Source organism: Lipotes vexillifer, unplaced genomic scaffold, assembly GCF_000442215.2.
Source record: "Lipotes vexillifer unplaced genomic scaffold, Lipotes_vexillifer_v1.1 scaffold1622, whole genome shotgun sequence".
NCBI lineage: Eukaryota > Metazoa > Chordata > Mammalia > Artiodactyla > Lipotidae > Lipotes > Lipotes vexillifer.
In genome coordinates, this window is record NW_006783587.1 from 276,599 (window position 1) to 285,999 (window position 9,401).

The 9,401-nt window shown below is 32.7% G+C and overlaps 1 pseudogene; it reads right to left on the reverse strand.

Moving 5' to 3' along the window:
* Positions 1 to 4,007: 4,007 nt before the first annotated feature.
* LOC103074324 (60S ribosomal protein L7a pseudogene) lies at positions 4,008 to 4,763 on the reverse strand (annotated as a pseudogene).
* Positions 4,764 to 9,401: the final 4,638 nt, after the last annotated feature.

The following is a 9,401-nucleotide window of genomic DNA, read 5'->3' on the forward strand; positions in this document are numbered from 1 at the left end:
ACTAATGAGGTGGTTATATCCCTTTGGGATTGTAGTGTGGTAATAATGTAAAGGAATTATATTTTCTAAAACATTTACTATTTTATTTGTAAGAAACTGCATTAAATTTACAATAGGGAAAAACACAAAAGATGAATTCTTATGTGTAGCTATAGTTAATTAATCTAATTAACTTCTGAAGAGCATTCTCTTTTATCATTTTGCAAATATTAAATTTCCACATACAAGTACTAAAACAAATTCTACTGCTATAAAATGGTTAGAAATTACTTCAGATAATATTTAGATAAAATATTTTATTTTATTTTCTGTTATTTCTTGGACACTTCCAAATACAATGTGATTATTATTTTTCAAGTTTTACATGATGTTCACTTTAAGTATGTGTATATGTATAAGTGCATGCATGTAATATTTTCATTTCTTTCATTTTTTTAATTCCATGATCCACATAACTGTAGCATAATGTTTCATTACATTGCAGTGAAAAGAAATAGTCAAATGAATATATTATCAAAATGTACTATACTAACATTTTACATCATGTATAGTATTTAAGAATTTAGAAAATTCTTTTAAATATTTTCTGTCTCCTCTCAAATCAATGGTTTATATTTTACCTATCTCTGCAACTTCTTTGTAAATCCATGCTTATATCTTTAAATCTTCTCTACCTGACTGCCATTGCATTCATTATCTGCAAAATAATAAATAATACATAGCTTATGTAGTAAAGTTTTTAATCTAATAGACCTTGCAGTGGAGGAAAGGACTCCAGTGAATGCCTAGCATATGTACTAATATAATTACAAATGTGATTTTTTTAAAATTAAATTCAAGATTAGGAGAACTCCAAAACTTTAAGCTGAATGTTCTTTCAAAGATGGAACAGAGGTCTGAAAAATGAATGAATATAACTTAGGGTTGAAAACACAGATTATTTTAAATCTGAGTAAAGTTATGGACATCAGGGCTATCTATTTACTTGCAAATGTGCCAATTATTTATATACTTTTTTTTTTTACTTTTTTTTCATCTTATCCAGTACATGAATGTGTTGTATATTTTCAGTTCGTACTTCTGTGACTGGAAAAATATGCAAGTGCCAAAGTTGGTATACCATATAAAATTTACATTTCCCATTGAGCAAAATTATCAGAAGTTCATGATTTTTAAGAACATAGATTATTAGGGGAAAACTTTAAAAAAAAGTTTTTTCTTTCAATTTTTATGGTTGCACAGTGCATTTATTTTTAATTTGTTGAAACAATCTTGTGAGGCAAGAGTATGTCCAGTATCTTCATTACATGTTATCTCTCAAACTTTATGTGAGTATATGATGTGGGGTTTTCTTTTTATGTACCTCTATTTTGTTTGCTTTTGTGGTTAAAAACACATAACATAAGATCTGCCCTCTTAATTTTTAAGTGTATCAAACAGTATTGTTATCTGTAGTCACAATGTACACACAATAATCCTGTATTAATTGTACAGCAGATCTCTAGAAGTTATTCACCTTGCACAACTGAAACTTACTGAACAGCAATTTCTTGTTTCTGCCTTCCCCCAGTGCCAGGCAACCACCATCTTACTCTCTGTTTCTATTAGTGTGACTATTTTAGCTACCTCATATAATTGAAATCATGCAATATTTGTCCTCCTGTGACTAGTTTATTTCACTTAGCGTAATGTCCTACAAGTTCATCGATGCTGTTGCATATGGCAGGATTTCTTTCCATTTTAAGGCTGAATAATATTTTATTTTTTTCTATATACTACAGTTTCTTTATCCATTTATCCATCTACAGACATGTTTCCATATCTTGAATCTTGTGAAAATGCTGCAGTAAACATAGGAGTGCATATATCTCTTCAAGTCCCTGATTTCAGTTCTTTTAAATGTATACCCAGAAATGGGATTGCTGGATTATATGGCAATTGTATTTTTAATTTTTTTAGGAACTTCCATACTGTTTTCCATAGTAGCCACAACATTTTACATTCCTACCAACAACGCACAAGATTCTCATTTCTCCACATCCTCACCAACACTTATCTCTTGTTTTTTTGATAATAGCTGTACTAACAAGTGTGAAATGATATCTCACTGTGGTTTTGATTTGTGTTTCTGTGATGATTAGTAATGTTAAATATCTTTTCATATACCTGTTGGCCATTTGTATATCTTTTTTGCAGAAATGTTTATTCAAGTCCTTTGCTCATTTTTTAATTGGATTATTTCTTATTTTGCAATTGAGTTGTAGGAGTTCCTTACATCTTTTTGATATTAGCCCCTTATCTGATATATATTTTGCAAATGTTTTCTTCCATTCCTTTGGTTGCCTTTTCAGTCTGTTTTTTCCTTTGCTCTGCAGAATCTTTTCAGTTTGGTATAGTCTTACTTGTCTAATTTTTGTTGTCGCTGTTGTTGCCTTTGATTTTGGTGTCATATCCAAGAAATCATTGCCACAACCAACATCATGAAGATTTTCCCTAATTGTCTTCTAGGGGTTTTAGAGTTTCAGGTTCTATGTTTAAATCTTTAAAACATTTGGAGTTGATTTTTGTGTATGGTGTAAAGATCAGGTTCCAATTTCATTTTTTGCCTGTAGATATACAGTTTTCCCAGCACCATTTATTGAAGAGACTGTACTTTCTCCATTGAGTATTTTTGGCACCCTTGTTGAAGATCATTTGACTGTATATGAATGCGATTATATCTGAGGTCTTTATTATGTTACATTGGTCTATACGTCTGTCTTTATGCCAGTATCATACTTTTCAACTACTGTATCTTTGTAGTATAATTTGAAATCAGGAATGGTGATCCCTCTCAGTTTTGTTCTTCTTTCTCAGGGTTGCTTTGGCTAAGAGAAGTCTTTTGGGCTTCCATATGAATTTTAGGATTATTTTCTTTTGCTTCTGTAAAAAGTACCATTGGGATTTTAATAAGTATTGCATTAAATCTGTAGATCATTTGGGTAGTATGGACATTTTAACAATATTAAGTCTTCTAACCCATGAACATGAGATGTTTATCCATTTATTTGCTTCTTCTTTAATTTCTTTCATCTATGATTTGTAAATAGGATTGTCTTCTCAATTTCCTTTTTGGATCATTTGTTTTCAGTGTATAGACGTGCAACTGATTTTTGTATGTTGATGTTGTGTACTGCAACTTTACTGAATTCATTTATTAATTCTAATAGTGTTTTTTTGTGTGTGTGTGCGTATGTGTGTGTGTGTAATCTTTAGGATGATGATTTATATGTCCCCAAACACTTAATTTAATATCAGATAATCATTTGAATAGGATAAACATTATTTTATACATATTTCTTCTTTGTGAATTGTCCAATCATAATCATGTCATTTGCACAGTTCAATGTATATTTCATAGCATTTATTTGTTATAGTGTATTACTTAGGTTGAATATTATTTATCTTATACTAAAAAAAACCTTTCTCTAATTTTTATCTACCTCATGTTTTGTTTTATGGTGTTATTAAATATATCAGATCATTAAAATGCTAGTCTTCTTAAAATTACTTATATATTATATTATGGTTTCTTTCTTTGAAAACATTCTCATAAAAACTGTTTCTATTCCCATGTGATAGTCTCTAAGTAAGGTTTCCAATAATTCATTTTTTCTCTATATGCATGCCACTGGTCACACCAAAAGGTAGTCTTTCTCCTCCTCTTAAACCTTGGTTGGCCTTGTGACTTCCTTTGAAGTGCAGTGCTGAAGGGATAATCTGGACCTCTCAAGACTAGGCCTATCATGTACCATTAGTTTTGTTACCTTTGCTGGTGGCCAGAACTACAGGCAGGAGACTTTCAGTCAAAACTAGTTAGGCAAAGAGGAAATTATTTTGGATGTTGAAGAAAGAGGAAAATATTATGAATTGGTGGAGCAGTTAGAGGAGATATAGAATGTGTCAATACCTGACAAACTTGTGAATTTGGTATAGATGATTTCTGGTAAGAAATTAAAAACTGCAAATTAACTTTTTGTACCTACCTGTGTGAAGGTGATAGTGGTATAGGTCTTCCTGTGGACTAGACTTTCCAGCTGGCCTTCCCCTTGATAATGCAGTCAGTAACTCTATCCTATGACACATGGAAAGCAGGTAGACAGCCAGCTCCATGGGATCCATGTCATGTGCAATCAGTACCTTCTGAGTCTTCTTGTTCTCCACCAAAATGGTAGCACTGTTAACCTCTGCTCGAAAAACAGGTGGCCACTGAGAGGGGAAATTCCCTTTGCTTGCAGTTTTCTTCTCAGCCTTGGCAAACAGTCTATGCTCCTTCTCTTGCTTTATCTCTGGTATGTATTTATCGGCCAGCCTAAGCAGTTGAGAAGCTATTTGGTGGTACAAGGCCTGGGTGAACTGGTTAATCATGGGAGGCACTTTTAGCTGCTTATGGTGGATAGCCCTTTGCTACCACAACTGGATGGAGCAGGGGCATTTTACAAAGCAGGTGAGGGCCCTTTGGGGCTAGATGTCCTGTCAAATGCCAAATTATCGGGTCTTTTCTCAAACAGGGGATTTACCACATTCTTGGCCTCCTGCTTCTTCACGACAGCAGGCACCAGGGCCACTTTCTTCCCCGTGGCCTTCTATCCCTTTGGTATCTTGGGCAGCTGGAAGAAAAGTTGTATTCTAATATATAGATGATTTATTTGGAAATTTGAAAAATACCTCTGAATTTTTAAACTTCCCTGTTTGTATAATTTAACATCAATATTTTTATTCATTTTGGATTTATTGATCTTATTTTTCCTAATAGTTTGTTTCTTATATTTAAAAAATTCTACATATTTTTTTTCCAAATTCTATATATTAAATTTTCCAAAGGTAATAAATTATAAATTAGTGGTCTGGCTCAACATTGCAATCCTCTTTCTCTCTCTCTTTACACACACTGTATGTGTATATTTTAATTAATAAATAACATTTTAATTTTTATTTAAATATTACTCATAGAATTATTTATGGCCTTGATGCCTGCTGTTGCATTGAACCAGTCTTGCATAATTTTTTTTTTTGTTACATACTTGAAATGACTTAAGGTAGATTGTTCATATTTACATATGCTCAGTAAAATTAAAAACACAACTCTATGCAACATTTTATTAAAGTAAATCACAATCTTTTGTCAATGCCTGCATATTTTCTACACAATGCCTGCAAGTTTTCAACAAGGGAAACTTTCTGATGTATTTGAATTTTCTCCTTTAGTAATGGTCAGTATGTTATAGTGTCAATTTCAAACCAAAATCAGTATGTCTGTGGTCCATAGATAATTTATATATCAATTTATCAGTTACTTGGAGTAAAAAGAGAATATCTTCTTGGAATGAAAGATAACTACTGATGATAATTGGTATTTACTATAGACATAGAATTTTAAACCATGCTATCTTGAACAATGCTATTGTATTACAATGTAGATTTACTATGGTTCTGGGGAGACCATTAATGACACAAGACCGATGGATAATTTTTGAGAACTAACTTATGTTCCTCATTGTTTAATATATGTGTAAATGTCACAGTGTCACTTTTTCTTTAATTACATTAGCTATTTAATTAAAATGTTCAATAAGTTCATCCTGAAAACACTGGATGAAGGATATTTTGACTGTCTAAAGATGCTAAAGGGAAGAGTAATTTGGGGAATTGGTTGAAGATGGGACTTAGGAAGACACAGGTCTCACCTATTCCCAGGGACACACCAAAGTTACAGCTACCTGTGGAATAATTCTCTCTGAAGATGATCTGAGGACCAGCAGAACAGCTCTTCCACAACAAACAATAAAAAGGGCACATTGAGTAAGGTAGGAGAGGCAGAGAGGCAGTTTCCACGGGGCCCCTACCAGTAGAGTAGCAACCCACAAGCAGGAGGGATATCACAAAATATCACAAAAAAGGAGCTTCTTCCTGAAGAATGAGGCGTTTGAGTCTCACATCAGGTACCCCAACCCTTGGGAACTGCGCTGGAAAGATGAACCCCCAAAATAATGGGCTTTGAAAAACAATGGGGCTTATGTCCAGGAGACTCAAAAGGCTATAGGAAACTGAGACTCCACTTTTAAAGGGCTCTTCACAGACTCACCCTGGGACCCAGCTCAAAAGCAGCAATTTGGAAAGCACCTAGACCATACATGAAGAAGATTCATTAACTAACCTAAAGTGTCTGTCAGAGGGACAGATGTCTCTTGAAACTCTTTCTGGGGATGTAATTGCTTGCAGGTGCCATTTTTTTTCAATCTCCTACTCTGCTAGCTTGAGGATGGCAGGTGCCATTTATTGGTAGTCTCTCTCTACCTTGCTAAGGCTGCTTGCCCTGCCCCAGTGTTACACTATTCCAAAAAATTAAACTGGAGAGAACATTTCCAAACTCATTTAATGGAGGCCTGCATTACCCTGATACCAAACCAGACAAGGATATCACAAAAAATGAAAATTACAGGCCAATATCTCTGATGAACAAAGATGGAAAAATCCTCAAGAAAATATTAGCAAACTGAATTCAAAAATATATTAAAAAGAACATACACCATGATCAAGTGGGATTTATTCCAGAGATGCACGGATGGCTCAACATCTGCAAATCAATCAATATGATACACCACGTTAACAAAATGAAGGATAAAAATTGTATGATCATCCCAGTAGATTCAGAAAAAAAAATGACAAAATTCAACATCCTTTCATGATATAAACTCTCAACCAACTGGTTACAGAAGGAATGTACTTAAACATAATAAAGGCCGTATATGACCAACCCACAGCTAACATTATACTCAACAAGGAAAAACGAAGTTTTTCTTCTACAGTCAGTAACAAGACAAGGATACCACTCTCACCACTTTTATTCAATGGAGTATTGGAAGTCCTAGCCAGAGCAGTTAGGCAAGAAAAAGTAATCAAAGTTATCCAAATAAGAAAGAAAGAAGTACAACTGTCACCATTTGTGGATAGAAAACCCTAAAGACTCCACCAAAAATCTGTTAGAACTAATAAGTGAACTCAATACATTTGCAGGATACAAAATCAATATACAGAAATCTATGGCATTTTTATACACTAGTAATGAATTATCAGAAAGAGAAATTAAGAAAACTATTTCATTTACAACTACATAAAAAAGAAGAAAATACCTAGGGATAAATTTAATCAAGAAGGTTAAAAACTGCACTGAAAACTATAAGACACTGATGAAAGAAACTGAAGAAGTAACAAATAAGTGGAAAGATATCCCATGGATTGGAAGAATTAATATTGTTAAAATGTTCAAACTACCCAAAACAATCTACAGATTCAGTGTACTCCCTATCAAAATTCCAATGGCATATTTCACAGAACTAGAACAAATAATTCTAAAATTTGTGTGGTTTATAAAAGATCCCAAATAGCCAAAACAATCTTGAGAAAGATGAACAAAGATGAGGTATCAAGTTCCTGATTTCAAACTATACTACAAAGTTATAGTAATCAAAAGTATGGTATTGGCATGACAACAGAAACACAGATCAGTGGAACAGAATAAAGAGCCCAGACATATATGGACAGTTAATTTCCAACAAAGGATCCAGGCATGGACAATGGGGAAAGGACAGTCTCTTCAATAAATGGTGTTGGGAAAACTTGACATGCAAAAGAATGAATCTAGACTACTTTCTTACACCCTACAGAAAAATTAACTTAAAAAGGATTGAATGCTTGAATATAAGACCTGAAACCATAAATTCTTAGAAGAAAACTTATGTGGTAAACTCCTTGACATTGGTCTTAGTGATTATTTTGGGAGGTATGAATCTAAAGGCAAAGGAGATAAAACCAAAAATAAACATAAGCTGCTACATCAAACTAAAGGGCTTCTGTACATTGAAGGAAATCATCAACAAAATGAAATGCAACCCACTGAATGGAAGAAAATAATTGCAAATCATAACCTTGATAAGGGGTTAATATCCAAAATATATTTAAGAAAACAAAAAAGTCAGGCATCTCAACAACAAAAAAAGAAACAGCCCATTGAAAAAATGGGCAAAGGATCTAAATAGAAATTTTTTCGAAGAATACATACAAATGGCCAACAGGCACATGAAAAGATGTTCAGCATCACTAAATACCAGGGAAATACAAATCGAAACCACAATGAGATAACATCTCACACCTGTTAGAATGGCTTTTATCAAAAAGATAAGAAATAACAAATGTTGAAGAGGATGTGGAAAATAGAGAAATCTCATATACTATTTGTTGGAATGTAAACTTGTATAGCCACCATTGAAAATGATTTGGATATTTCTCAAAATTTAAAAATAGAACTACCATATGATCAAGGTTTTCCATTTCTGGATATTTACCTGGAAAATGTGAGAACATTAATTTGAAAAAATATATACATCCATGTTCATTGAAGCATTATTTACAATAACCAAGATAAGGAAACAAGGTAAATGTTCATAAATGGATGCATAGATAAAAAATATGTGAGCCATATATATATACACACACACATATTCATGTAATGGAATACTACACAACCATAAAAAGAAGGAAATCTTGTCATTTGCAACAAAATGGAAGGACTTTGAGGGTATTATACAATGTGAAATAACTCAGACGGAGAAAGACAAATACCATATGTTTTCACTTATATGTGGAATCTGAAAACAAACGGACAAAACAAATCAAAAACAAACTCATAGATACAGAGAACAGACTGGTGGTTACCAAAGGAGAAGGAGGTTGAGGGGTGGGCAAAAGCATGAAGGGAGTCAGTTGTATGGTGATGGATGATAACTAGTAGACTTTTGGTGGTGATCAATTTGAGGTGTATCCAAATATAAAATTATAATATTATACACCTGAAACTAATATAAGGTTATATACCAATTTTAACTCAATTTTTTAAAAAAAAGTAATTTGGCAAAGGATTATCAAAATAGAAAGACAACCTAAAGGATTTAAGGTAAATCCCAAAGTGACAAACATATAGCTACAGTTTTATTTCTGCCTATATGCCAAACTGAAAATGCAGATGTATATTGATTAAACGACTGAAGAGCTTACACACTAAAATTTATTCAGGCTGTTGTTATACTACAATGAATGCCCACAGTTCAAAACACATTATAATGTACTTGGAAAATTCTTCCTATCACAGAATATATTGAGAGTGATATATATATATATATATATATATATGTGTGTGTGTGTGTGTGTGTGTGTGTGTGTGTGTGTGTGTGTGTATATATATATATATATATATACATTTGTATTTTATTTATTTCTATGCCACAGATTTGGATATACCTAAAAATGACAAAATTAGGATTCAAATATATAAAAAATAAAATGAACAAAAGTTACCTTTCTTG